We start from the raw sequence: 14,495 nt of genomic DNA, 5'->3' as shown, positions 1-14,495 counted from the left end.
GCACCCGTACACATCACACCTCCTCCTCCATGCTTCACGGTGGGAACCACACAAATCAAATCAAATCCAAGTTTATTTGTCACGTGCGCCGAGTACAACAGGTACAACCTTACAGTGAAATGCTTACTTACAGGCTCTAACCAATAGTACAAAAAAGGTATTAGTTGAACAATAGGTAAGTAAAGAAATGAAAACAACATTAAAAAGACAGTGAAAACAGTAGCGAGGCTATTTACAGTAGCGAGGCTACATACAGACACTGGTTAGTCAGGTTGATTGAGGTATTATGTACATGTAGATATGGTTAAAGTGACTATGCAAATATGATGAACATAGAGTAGCGTAAAGAGGAGTTGGCGGGTGGTGGTTGGCGGGACAATGCAGATAGCCCGGTTAGCCAATGTGCAGGAGCACTGGTTGGTCGGCCCAATTGAGGTAGTATGTTCATATGTACATCAATGTATAGTTAAAGTGACTGTGCATATGTGATAAACAGAAAATAGCAGCAGCGTAAAAGAGGGTTTGGGGGGCACACAATGCAAATAGTAATTTGATTACCTGTTCAGGAGTCTTATGGCTTGGGGGTAAAAACTGTTGAGAAGCCTTTTTGTCCTAGACTTGGCACTCCGGTACTGCTTGCCATTCAGTAGTAGAGAGAACAGTCTATGACTGGGGTGGCTGGGGTCTTTGGCAATTTTTAGGGCCTTCCTCTGACACCGCCTGGTGTAGAGGTCCTGGATGGCAGGCAGCTTAGCCCCAGTGATGTACTGGGCCGTACGCACTATCCTCTGTAGTGCCTTGCGGTCGGAGGCTGAGCAATTGCCGTACCAGGCAGTGATGCAACTGGTCAGGATGCTCTCGATATTGCAGCTGTAGAACCTTTTGAGGATCTCAGGACCCATGCCAAATCTTTTTAGTTTCCTGAGGGGGAAGTGGCTTTGTCGTGCCCTCTTCACGACTGTCTTGGTGTGTTTGGACCATTCTAGTTTGTTGGTGATGTGGACACCAAGGAACTTGAAACTCTCAACCTGCTCCACTACAGGCTCGTCGATTAGAATGGGGGCGTACTCAGTCCTCCTTTTCCTGTAGTCCACAATCATCTCCTTAGTCTTGGTTATGTTGAGGGATAGGTTGTTATTCTGGCACCATCCGGCCAGGTCTCTGACCGCCTCATCGTTGATCAGGCCTACCACTGTTGTGTCGTCTGCAAACTTAATGATGGTGTTGGAGTCGTGCCTGGCCATGCAGTCGTGGGTGAACAGGGAGTACAGGAGGGACCTGAGCTCACACCACTGGGGGTCTCCAGTGTTGATGATCAGCGTGGCAGATGTGTTTCTACCTACCCTCACCACCTGGGGGCGGCCCGTCAGGAAGTCCAGGATCCAGTTGCAGAGGGAGGTGTTTAGTCCCAGGATCCTTAGCTTATTGATGAGCTTTGAGGGTACTATGGTGTTGAGCGCTGAGCTGTAGTCAATGAATAGCATTCTCACATAGGTGTTCCTTTTGTCCAGGTGGGAAGGGGCAGTGTGGAGTGCAATAGAGATTGCATCATCTGTGGATCTGTTTGGGCGGTATGCAAATTGGGGTGGGTGTAGGGTTTCTGGGATAATGGTGTTGATGTGAGTCATTACCAGCCTTTCAAAGCACTTCATGGCTATGGACGTGAGTGCTACGGGTCTTTGGTTATTTAGGCAGGTTTCCTTTGTGTTCTTGGGCATAGGGACTATGGTTGTCTGCTTGAAACATGTTGGTATTACAGACTCAATCAGGGAGTTGTGCTGACCAGCCAGTTGGTCAGCACATGCCCGGAGCACACGTCCTGGTAATCAGTCTGGCCCCGCAACCTTGTGTATGTTGACCTGTTTAAAGGTCTTACTCACGTCGGCTACGAAGAGCATGATCACACAGTCGTGCAGAACAGCTGATGCTCTCATGCATGCCTCAGTGTTGCTTGCCTCGAAGCGGAGATCATCCGTTCACCTGCTCTGCGTCTCACAAAGAAACAGCAGTTGGAACCAAAAATCTCAAATTTGGACCCATCAGACCAAAGGACAGATTTCCACAAGTCTAATGTCCATTGCTCGTGTTTCTCAGCCCAAGCAAGTCTCTTCTTATTATTGGGGTCCTTTAGTAGTGGTTTCTTTGCATCAATTTGACCGTGAAGACCTGATTTACGCAGTCTCCTCTGAACAGTTGATGTTGAGATGTGTCTGTTACCTGAACTCAGTGAAGCATTTTTTTGGGCTGCAATTTCTGAGGCTGGTAACTCTAATGAGCTTATCCTCTGCAGCAGAGGTAACTCTGGGTCTTCCATTCCTGTGACGAACATCATGAGAGCCAGTTTCATCATAGCGCTTGATGGTTTTTGTGACTGCACTTGAAGATACTTTCAAAGTTCTTGAAATTTTCCGCGTTGGCTGACCTTCATGTCTTAAAGCAGGGCTGGCCTTCATGTCTTAAAGCAACCCTCTTCCTGGATATCTACTGTTCTGTAAGTTACCAGTCCAACTCTAATTTAGCGTATCTGATTCGGCTAGTTAAGGTCTTGTTGAGCAGCTAATTAGCAGAATCAGGTGTGTTAAATGAGGGTTGGACTGAAAACCCACAGGACTGTAGCTCTCCGGGAAGAGGGTTGGGCAGCCCTGTCTTAAAGTAATGATGGTCTGTCGTTTCTCTTTGCTTATTTGAGTTGTTCTTGCTATAATATGGACTTGGTCTTTAACCAAATAGGGCTATCTTCTGTATACCACCCCTACCTGATCGGCTCAAACACATTAAGAAGTAAAGAAATTCCACAAATGAACTTTTAACGATTTACACCTGTTAATTGAAATGCATTCCAGGTGACTACCTCATGAACCTGGTTGAGAGAATGCAAAGAGTGTGCAGAGCTGTCATCAAGGCAAAGGGTAGCTACTTTGAAGACTCTCAAATCGCAAAATATTTTGATTTGTTTAAACCTTTTATGGTTACTACATGATTCCATATGTGTTATTTCATAGTTTTGATGTCTTCACTATTATTCTACAATGTAGAGAATAGTAAAAAATAAAGAAAAACCCTTGAATGAGTAGGTGTGTCCAAACTTTTCACTGGTACTGTAGCTGTGTGTTTATGCGTGCATGAGTATGTATTTGTGCCTGGAAGTATGTTTTCATTGGAGGGTGTCCTGGACTTTTGTTTGTGTGTATGACCATGGTGAGAGAGCAAGTTTGCGTGTAGAACTCTCCAACATACTCATACTCATACTCGAGTGATCGGCGATGATGTGTGTGTTACATGTATGTATGTGGAAAAAGCAAGGGTCATGTCGAGACTGACCGGGCTAGTGGGGCCTCTCGTGTGGGGCTAACAGCCCTGATCCTATGTCGACATGTGTGTGTGACACCTGTGACACAGGCTTATCTAAAGGCTGCGTCTTTGGAGAGATGTTAGAGGGAGAGTCAACAGTAGAGGGTCCACATTTGTCCTCATCAGCACGTCAACACACACACACACACACACACACACACACACACACACACACACTCACACACACACACACACACACACACACACACACACACACACACACACACACACACACACACACACACACACACACACACACACACACACTCCCGAGGTAAAGCCAGCGACTCTACAAAGACTTTCCAGAGAACTATCCTCTCCCCCGGGTGACATGGTGGGGGTGTAACAGACACTCAGACAGGCATTAGTTTGGACAGAGTCCCACGGTAACCTCATGTTTCAGCAGATATCATTAGACCTGTCAGACATATAGTACCAGTCAAAAGTTTGGACACACCTACCTAAGACCTTGGTCTTCACGGACGAATTGCTGCAAAGAAACCTAAACTAAAGGACGCCAATAAGAAGATTAGACTTGCTTGGGCCAAGAAACACGAGCAATGGACATTAGATTGGTGGAAATCTGTCCTTTGGTCTGATGAGTCCAAATTTGAGATTTTTTGGTTCCAACCTCTGTGTCTTTGTGAGACGCAGAGTAGGTGAACGGATGATCTCCGCATGCATGGTTCCCACAGTGAAGCATTGAGTAGGAGGTTTGATGGTGTGGAGGTGCTTTGCTGGTGACACTGTTGGTGATTTATTTAGAATTCAAGGCACACAAACCCAGCATGGCTACCACAGCATTCTGCAGCGATACCTGCAGCCAGCAGGTGCTCAGCATATGTGGGAACTCCTTAAAGACTGTTGGAAAAGCATCCCAGGTGAAGCTGGTTGAGACAATGCCAAGAGTGTGCAATGCTGTCATCAAGGCAAATGGTGGCTACTTTGAAGAATCTCAAATATAAAATATATTTAAATATGTTAAAAACTTTTTTGGTTACTACATGATTCCATATGTGTTATTTCATAGTTTTGATGTCTTCACTATTATTCGACAATGCAGAAAATAGTAAAAATAAAGAAAAACCTTGACTGAGTAGGTGTGTCCAAACTTTTGACTGGTACTGTAAGTACTGACAGTGTAGAAGCAGCCTGGAATCCAAACAACATAGTACAGTCTGTGCATACCATGTGTGGGTGTGTACGGTGTTTGTACGGTGTGGGTGTGTACGGTGTGTATGGTGTGTGTGGGTGTGTACATACCATGTGTGGGTGTGTACGGTGTTTGTACGGTGTGGGTGTGTACGGTGTGTATGGTGTGTGTGGGTGTGTACATACCATGTGTGTGTGGCGTGTTCGACCTCCATTACATAACTATGGTCACAAGTCTGCCAAGGCCCTCTAGGATTCACAGGGAAAAAACGTGGGCACAACTAGTGAATGGTTCCATACAAAGAGCAAACCTTGGTCTCCCACTGTTTTTTCTTAGGAAAGAAGAGGTGTGTTTGTCACTCATTAGGGTGCATGGAATAATTTTCTAAACGAATGCACAAACTGACCAGCAAAGAGTGAATCTGTGTTCATGCTTTGCTTCATAGAACGTTGATCACAAGGGGGTTGAGCAGTGGTGTAAAGTACTTAAGTAGAAATACTTTACAGTACTACTTCAGTCGGTTTTGGGAGACAGGAAAATGTTCCAATTCACACACTTACGGTATGAGGAGAACATCCCTGGTCATCCCTACTGCCTCTTATCTGGCAGACTTGCTAAACACATATGCTTAGTTTGTACGTGATGTCTGAGTGTTGGAATGTGCCCCTGACTATCCGTAAATAAAAAAAGCAAGAAAATCTGCTTTGCTTAATATAAGGAATCTGAAATGATTTATACTTTTACTTTTGACACGTAAGTCTATTTTAGAAATTACATTTACTTTTGATACTTAAGTATATTTAAAACCAAATACTTTTAGATTTTTACTCAAGTAGTATTTTAATTTTACTTGAGTCATTTTCTATGAAGGTATCTTTACTTTTACTCAAGTATGACAGTTGGGGACATTTTCCACCACTGATGATGAGCACAGAAACCACAAGGTGTGTGTCATATGATGGTTGTGAAAATGAATGAGTCATTTGGTTTCACCTAGAAACAAAAGAATGTCACAGAAAGATGGTGGGGCTTCAGTTGTATTTAGACAGCATTTATTGTCAGGGAGCCGAAAAAGATGAGATACAAAGCTTGCAATCGCACACGCACACCCACACACACACTCCCCCCACACCCCGTCACACACAGTGCCAGTTGCCTCTCTGACAGCGTTGCCATCTGTTAGGTCTTGTTCTTATTCCTTCCAGTCCCTATCTGTCTGTCCTCAGTCTGGGGCTTCAGACCTTGCTGGAGGTTCCCAAGGGGTGGATAGGGAAAGGAGGGACGGATGGAGGTTAGAGGGGCGGGTGGAGGTTGAATTAAATCAGACACATTTTAGAGACACTTTTTTGTGATACCTTGCTTTTATAACTCGTAATAGAGAGAGATGGGGAGAAGAGAGAGTCGGAAGAAGAGAGAGAGAAAGAGAGAGCGAGAAAGACAGAGAGAGAGTCTGAGACAGAGGAGAGGAGAGGAGGGAAAGAGAGAGACAGACAAAGAAAGAGGGATAGAAAGACATGGACAGAGGAAGGAGAAGTGGTGAGGGTAGACGATGCCCTGAACGTTTCTTAGACAAGCACATTTTTGTCCTTAATACCTTGCAGAAGAGCCTTAATCCAGGCATTATACTTGATGTCAGTCAGTTACACTGTTAGATTAATAGAACAGGAACAGATTTGCAGTTTTACCGGAGTAGCTCAATCCTCTGCAGCCGTCTGTGAGACGCCAGGACTGTAGTGCAGATAAAGCTGACATACACACACGCACACACACACACACAAATGAATGTGTGCACATGCACAAATACACACACACACACACACACACACACACACACACACACACACACACACACACACACACACACACACACACACACAAACACACAAATGTGCACTCGCACAAACTCACACACAAACACAGCCGCTTTCGCCCCTTCCCTAACCCTAGTGTTTCTGCTCCTCTCAAAGGAGATCAAAGCTGAGCTCTCCTCATCTCCTCTTTTTCTTCTTCTTCCTCTCCCTCTCTTCTTGGCCTCCTTCTCCACTCCTCTAACCAGGCCTGACTCAGGAATGCTGGGTAATTCCCTTAGGGGATGCTTGGCATGCTGATGTGCGGAGTTAGTGCACTCCGTCTCCCCGTGTTAAGACACCCGTGTGTGCTCCTCCAGATCACACGTCACTCTAATGCGCACACACACACACACACACACACACACACACACACACACACACACACACACACACACACACACACACACACACACACACACACACACACCTCTTAAGAGCGCCTTTTTGTGAATCCTTTCCTTGAAAAAACACACTTTACTTTGCTGTACTGTACTATACTCCTATCTCTCTATCTCTCTCTCTCTTTCTCTCTTTCTCTCTCCCTCACATGTTAGTAGGTCACATGTTTCACGCACACTGAGCTTGGGAGGGATCCAGATTTTCATACCTTCATACCGTCCTTGTACCATCCCGGGATATATGGTATTACCTGCATTGAACACAAGGGGCTTCTATTTTCAAGCTCATTAGACCCCACTGAGCCTCTGTAACCCGAAGGTTAGTAATGCTAACAAGTACATGTAAAATCCCGTAGCGGATGCTAGCTAAATGCTAACGACTGCATGCAAACAGTTTATACGGTCTCTGACATAAAGTATTTGCAGGACAAACATCCCAGCTCATAAAAATATGCAAGTAACTCAAAAATGCTACTCACAGTTTTCTGCACGCACAAAACAGACGGCAAGGACCTTGATCAAGGACAGGAATTCTCTGCTGTTACCGAGAGAAGCTTGATTTTGCAAGAAGCTAAACACTTAGCTAACTAGCTCCTAAGTTAGCCAACCAAATGCACAACTGCAGAGTATTTACCACATTTTACACAGTTAATTGAATAGTTATAAGATATTTAGCTGACAAATATTTAGTTTGCGAATTCCATACAAGTTTTACTGGATCACCTGGTGCGTGCTACACAGTGAAAGTGACTCACTAGTTTCTGGTCATTGTGCGCTTGTAAACAAACAACATGTGACTGGCTCAGCTGTTTTAAAAAACTACTGGTAAGCTTCATAATGATAAATAATGTAACAGGTAGGGTAGGGCAAAGTCATGATTATGTATCATAAAACCATATGATATACGATGGTATCGCACCCTATTGGCCCCCTAACCTGAATATTATTCTTTCAAAAATGGTAAATAAAATGACAGTTGGAATATAGCGCAAAATGGAATGCTAAAACTGGACGAATCATGACGAAATATAATGTTTTTGAAACCCTGGACAGAGGCTAAGTGCAGGGAAATGTTTTCTAATATTCCTTTGTGGTGGAGGAGCAACAGCATGGAACAGGTTTGTGTGTGTGTGTGTGTGTGTGTGTGTGAGTGTGTGGGAGGGTGTGTCTGCATCTGCGTTGTGCACACATGGAGCAGTAACAGTCAGATGAGAAATGGCATCACTCCCTGTATAGGCCTAGTGCACCAGGTTGGTTATACATCATGGGCTGGATGGAATCAGACTGTCTTAAGAACTGGATAATAATATTCTATTTTATCTCTCATAAAGCTGTGATTGAGAATAGCCTAATATTCTATTTTATCTCTCATAAAGCTGTGATTGAGAATAGCCTAATATTCTATTTTATCTCTCATAAAGCTGTGATTGAGAATAGCCTATGCCGAGGGATTTTCAGGCCTGCATGGATAATTTCTTTCTTAGTAAGCTTAAATTTGATTAAACTTATTAGAGTTTTCTATAGGTTGAATGAATAGGTTTAGGCTGTAGCCTAGGCCCATGCATCCGACAGACAGACAGAGAGAGAGAGAGATGGGTGGAGAGAGGAGGGGGAGAAAGAGAGAGGACCAAAACAAAGGCAAGGTCTTCTGATGCTTTGTTGATTTAAAAAAAACCTTTCGACTCGATTTGGCATGAGGGTCTGCTTTACAAACTGATGGAATGTAGTGTTGGGGGAAAAGCATATGACATTATAAAATCCATGTACACAAACAACAAGTGTGCAGTTAAAATTGGCAAAAACACACACATTTCTCCTAGAGATGAATGTACTTTGGTGTGAAAAGTGCAAATCAATCTCAGAACAACAGCATAGGACCGTGTGAAGATGCTGGAGGAAACAGGTACAAAATCATCTATATCCACAGTAAAACGAGTCCTATATCGACATAACCTTGAAAGGCCGCTCAGCAAGGAAGAAGCCACTGCTCCAAAACCGTCATAAAAAAAGCCAGACAAAAATTGAACTGTTTGGCCATAATGACCAATTGTTATGTTTGGAGGAAAAAGGTGGAGAACACCATCCAAACTCTGAAGCACGGGGGTGGCAGCATCATGTTGTGGGGGTGTTTTGCTGCAGGAGGGACTGGTGTACTTCACAAAATAGATGGCATCATGAGGTAGGCATAGTATGTGGATATATTGAAGCAATATCTTAAGACATCAGTTAAAGCTTGGTTGCAAATGGGTCTTCCAAATGGACAATTACCCCAAGGATACTTCCAAAGTTGTGGCAAAATGGCTTAAGGACAAAGTCAAGGTATTGGAGTGGCCATCACAAAGCCCTGACTTTAATCCTATAGAAAATTTGTGGGCAGAACTGAAAAAGCTTGTGCGAGCAAGGAGGCCTACAAAGCTAACTCAGTTACCCCAGTTACCCTCTGTCAGGAGGAATGGGCCAAAATTCACCCAATTTACCCAATTTATTGTGGGAAGCTTGTGGAAGGCTGCCTGAAACGTTTGACCCAAGTTAAACAATTTAAAGGCAATGCTACCAAATACTAATTGAGTGTATGTAAACTTCTGAGCCACTGGGAATGTGATGAGAGAAAAAAAGCTGAAATAAACAATTCTCTTTACTATTATTCTGACATTTCACATTTTAAAAATAAAGTGGTGATCCTAACTGACCTAAGACAGGGAATTTTTACTAGAATAAAGGTCAGGAACTGTGAATAACTGAGTTTAAATGTATTTGGCTAAGTTGTATGTAAACTTCTGACTTCAACTGTACATGGCTGTGACTATAACCTGAAGAGAATTCTCTTGGGGGGTAATGCGGTCGGCATTTGTGAGTTATTCTAGGTCGGGTTAACAAAAGGACACAAAAGCACGTTTTCACAATCACACCATGAGTAGTTAATCATGAAACATACTCCTCTACCTTTCTTATTCATGGAGAGTTCTTTATTCCTGTTTGCGTAATGTACTGAGAACCCAGCTGGCTGTATGGACAGGGACAGTATATCCTGGAGAGATCCATGATTCCGTGAAACAGGGTATGTTACAGTCCCTGATGTCTCTCTTGTATGCTGTCCTGCTGTGTACTGCCCTGATGTGTTCTGTCCTGATGTGTTCTGTCCTGATGTGTTCTGTCCTGCTGTGTTCTGTCCTGCTGTGTAGTGTCCTGATGTGTTCTGTCCTGATGTGTTCTGTCTTGCTGTGTTCTGTCCTGCTGTGTAGTGTCCTGAGGTGTTCTGTCCTGCTGTGTTCTGTCCTGATGTGTTCTCTCCTGTTGTGTTCTGTGCTGCTGTGTACTGTCCTGATGTGTACTGTCCTGATGTGTTCTGTCCTGATGTGTACTGTCCTGATGTGTTCTGTCCTGATGTGTACTGTCCTGATGTGTTCTGTCCTGATGTGTTCTGTCCTGATGTGTTCTGTCCTGATGTGTACTGTCCTGATGTGTACTGTCCTGATGTGTTCTGTCCTGCTGTGTTCTGTCCTGATGTGTTCTGTCCTGCTGTGTACTGTCCTGATGTGTTCTGTCCTGTGTACTGTCCTGATGTGTACTGTCCTGATGTGTACTGTCCTGATGTGTACTGTCCTGCTGTGTACTGTCCTGATGTGTACTGTCCTGATGTGTACTGTCCTGATGTGTTCTGTCCTGATGTGTTCTGTCCTGATGTGTACTGTCCTGATGTGTACTGTCCTGATGTGTTCTGTCCTGTGTACTGTCCTGATGTGTACTGTCCTGATGTGTTCTGTCCTGATGTGTACTGTCCTGATGTGTTCTGTCCTGCTGTGTTCTGTGCTGCTGTGTACTGTCCTGATGTGTACTGTCCTGATGTGTTCTGTCCTGATGTGTACTGTCCTGATGTGTTCTGTCCTGATGTGTACTGTCCTGATGGGTACTGTCCTGATGTGTACTGTCCTGATGTGTTCTGTCCTGATGTGTACTGTCCTGATGTGTACTGTCCTGATGTGTTCTGTCCTGCTGTGTTCTGTCCTGATGTGTTCTGTCCTGCTGTGTACTGTCCTGATGTGTTCTGTCCTGTGTACTGTCCTGATGTGTACTGTCCTGATGTGTACTGTCCTGATGTGTACTGTCCTGCTGTGTACTGTCCTGATGTGTACTGTCCTGATGTGTACTGTCCTGATGTGTTCTGTCCTGATGTGTTCTGTCCTGATGTGTACTGTCCTGATGTGTACTGTCCTGATGTGTTCTGTCCTGTGTACTGTCCTGATGTGTACTGTCCTGATGTGTTCTGTCCTGCTGTGGACTGTCCTGATGTGTACTGTCCTGATGTGTTCTGTCCTGATGTGTTCTGTCCTGATGTGTACTGTCCTGATGTGTTCTGTCCTGATGTGTACTGTCCTGATGTGTACTGTCCTGATGTGTACTGTCCTGATTTGTTCTGTCCTGATGTGTTCTGTCCTGATGTGTTCTGTCCTGCTATGTTCTGTCCTGCTGTGTTCTGTCCTGATGTGTACTGTCCTGATGTGTTCTGTCCTGATGTGTACTGTCCTGCTGTGTACTGTCCTGATGTGTACTGTCCTGATGTGTACTGTCCTGATGTGTACTGTCCTGATTTGTTCTGTCCTGATGTGTTCTGTCCTGATGTGTTCTGTCCTGCTGTGTTCTGTCCTGATGTGTACTGTCCTGATGTGTTCTGTCCTGATGTGTACTGTCCTGCTGTGTACTGTCCTGATGTGTACTGTCCTGATGTGTACTGTCCTGCTGTGTTCTGTCCTGATGTGTACTGTCCTGCTGTGTACTGTCCTGCTGTGTTCTGTCCTGCTGTGTTCTGTCCTGATGTGTACTGTCCTGATGTGTTCTGTCCTGATGTGTACTGTCCTGCTGTGTACTGTCCTGATGTGTACTGTCCTGATGTGTACTGTCCTGATGTGTACTGTCCTGCTGTGTTCTGTCCTGCTGTGTACTGTCCTGATGTGTACTGTCCTGATGGGTACTGTCCTGATGTGTTCTGTCCTGGTGTGTTCTGTCCTGCTGTGTACTGTCCTGATGGGTTCTGTCCTGCTGTGTTCTGTCCTGCTGTGTTCTGTCCTGCTGTGTTCTGTCCTGATGTGTACTGTCCTGATGTGTACTGTCCTGCTGTGCTCTGTCCTGCTGTGTTATGTCCTGATGTGTACTGTCCTGATGTGTACTGTCCTGATGGGTTCTGTCCTGCTGTGTTCTGTCCTGCTGTGTTCTGTCCTGCTGTGTTCTGTCCTGATGTGTACTGTCCTGATGTGTTCTGTCCTGCTGTGCTCTGTCCTGCTGTGTTCTGTCCTGATGTGTTCTGTCCTGCTGTGTTCTGTCCTGCTGTGTTCTGTCCTGATGTGTACTGTCCTGCTGTGTTCTGTCCTGCTGTGTTCTGTCCTGATGTGTACTGTCCTGTGTGTGTGTACTGTCCTGCTGTGTACTGTCCTGATGTGTTCTGTCCTGCTGTGTTCTGTCCTGCTGTGTTCTGTCCTGCTGTGTTCTGTCCTGCTGTGTTCTGTCCTGCTGTGTACTGTCCTGTGTACTGTCCTGCTCTGTTCTGTCCTGCTGTGTTCTGTCCTGATGTGTTCTGTCCTGCTGTGTTCTGTCCTGCTGTGTTCTGTCCTGATGTGTACTGTCCTGCGTGTGTGTTCTGTCCTGATGTGTTCTGTCCTGATGTGTTCTGTCCTGATGTGTTCTGTCCTGCTGTGTTCTGTCCTGATGTGTTCTGTCCTGATGTGTTCTGTCCTGATGTGTACTGTCCTGATGTGTACTGTCCTGCTGTGTTCTGTCCTGCTGTGTACTGTCCTGCTGTGTTCTGTCCTGCTGTGTTCTGTCCTGATGTGTACTGTCCTGATGTGTTCTGTCCTGATGTGTACTGTCCTGCTGTGTACTGTCCTGATGTGTACTGTCCTGATGTGTACTGTCCTGCTGTGTTCTGTCCTGATGTGTACTGTCCTGCTGTGTACTGTCCTGCTGTGTTCTGTCCTGCTGTGTTCTGTCCTGATGTGTACTGTCCTGTTGTGTTCTGTCCTGATGTGTACTGTCCTGATGTGTACTGTCCTGATGTGTACTGTCCTGATGTGTACTGTCCTGCTGTGTTCTGTCCTGATGTGTTCTGTCCTGCTGTGTTCTGTCCTGTGTTCTGTCCTGATGTGTACTGTCCTGATGTGTTCTGTCCTGATGTGTACTGTCCTGCTGTGTACTGTCCTGATGTGTACTGTCCTGATGTGTACTGTCCTGCTGTGTTCTGTCCTGTGTACTGTCCTGATGTGTTCTGTCCTGCTGTGTTCTGTCCTGATGTGTTCTGTCCTGATGTGTACTGTCCTGCTGTGTACTGTCCTGATGTGTTCTGTCCTGCTGTGTTCTGTCCTGCTGTGTTCTGTCCTGATGTGTACTGTCCTGCGTGTGTGTTCTGTCCTGATGTGTTCTGTCCTGATGTGTTCTGTCCTGATGTGTTCTGTCCTGCTGTGTTCTGTCCTGATGTGTTCTGTCCTGATGTGTTCTGTCCTGATGTGTACTGTCCTGATGTGTACTGTCCTGCTGTGTTCTGTCCTGCTGTGTACTGTCCTGCTGTGTTCTGTCCTGCTGTGTTCTGTCCTGATGTGTACTGTCCTGATGTGTTCTGTCCTGATGTGTACTGTCCTGCTGTGTACTGTCCTGATGTGTACTGTCCTGATGTGTACTGTCCTGCTGTGTTCTGTCCTGATGTGTACTGTCCTGCTGTGTACTGTCCTGCTGTGTTCTGTCCTGCTGTGTTCTGTCCTGATGTGTACTGTCCTGTTGTGTTCTGTCCTGATGTGTACTGTCCTGATGTGTACTGTCCTGATGTGTACTGTCCTGATGTGTACTGTCCTGCTGTGTTCTGTCCTGATGTGTTCTGTCCTGCTGTGTTCTGTCCTGTGTTCTGTCCTGATGTGTACTGTCCTGATGTGTTCTGTCCTGATGTGTACTGTCCTGCTGTGTACTGTCCTGATGTGTACTGTCCTGATGTGTACTGTCCTGCTGTGTTCTGTCCTGTGTACTGTCCTGATGTGTTCTGTCCTGCTGTGTTCTGTCCTGATGTGTTCTGTCCTGATGTGTACTGTCCTGCTGTGTACTGTCCTGATGTGTTCTGTCTTGGTGTGTTCTGTCCTGCTGTGTACTGTCCTGATGTGTACTGTCCTGATGGGTTCTGTCCTGCTGTGTACTGTCCTGATGTGTACTGTCCTGATGTGTACTGTCCTGCTGTGTTCTGTCCTGTGTACTGTCCTGATGTGTTCTGTCCTGCTGTGTTCTGTCCTGATGTGTTCTGTCCTGATGTGTACTGTCCTGCTGTGTACTGTCCTGATGTGTTCTGTCTTGGTGTGTTCTGTCCTGCTGTGTACTGTCCTGATGTGTACTGTCCTGATGGGTTCTGTCCTGCTGTGTTCTGTCCTGCTGTGTTCTGTCCTGCTGTGTTCTGTCCTGATGTGTACTGTCCTGATGTGTACTGTCCTGCTGTGCTCTGTCCTGCTGTGTTATGTCCTGATGTGTACTGTCCTGATGTGTACTGTCCTGATGGGTTCTGTCCTGCTGTGTTCTGTCCTGCTGTGTTCTGTCCTGCTGTGTTCTGTCCTGATGTGTACTGTCCTGATGTGTTCTGTCTTGGTGTGTTCTGTCCTGCTGTGTACTGTCCTGATGTGTACTGTCCTGATGGGTTCTGTCCTGCTGTGTACTGTCCTGATGTGTACTGTCCTGATGTGTACTGTCCTGCTGTGTTCTGTCCTGTGTACTGTCCTGATG

At 45.5% G+C, this 14,495-nt stretch overlaps 1 protein-coding gene across 4 annotated transcripts in view; it reads left to right on the top strand.

The window, feature by feature from the left end:
* Window positions 1–14,495, top strand: part of atxn1a (ataxin 1a) — a 194,316-nt gene that overhangs the window by 27,828 nt on the left and 151,993 nt on the right. For 2 of the 4 annotated variants that reach the window (XM_090209055.1, XM_090209054.1), the window contains exon 1: window positions 9,711–9,810. The exons of the other annotated variants lie outside the window; for them this stretch is intronic. The gene's annotated coding sequence lies outside the window, so the exon portion shown is untranslated. Of the gene's footprint in view, window positions 1–9,710; window positions 9,811–14,495 lie in introns of those variants that run through there. 4 annotated transcript variants of the gene reach the window in all.

The sequence above is a fragment of the Oncorhynchus mykiss genome, chromosome 18 (genome assembly GCF_057628025.1).
Source record: "Oncorhynchus mykiss isolate SJ-2025 chromosome 18, ASM5762802v1, whole genome shotgun sequence".
Taxonomy (NCBI): Eukaryota; Metazoa; Chordata; class Actinopteri; order Salmoniformes; family Salmonidae; genus Oncorhynchus; species Oncorhynchus mykiss.
This window is presented reverse-complemented; position numbering and strand designations above follow the sequence as displayed.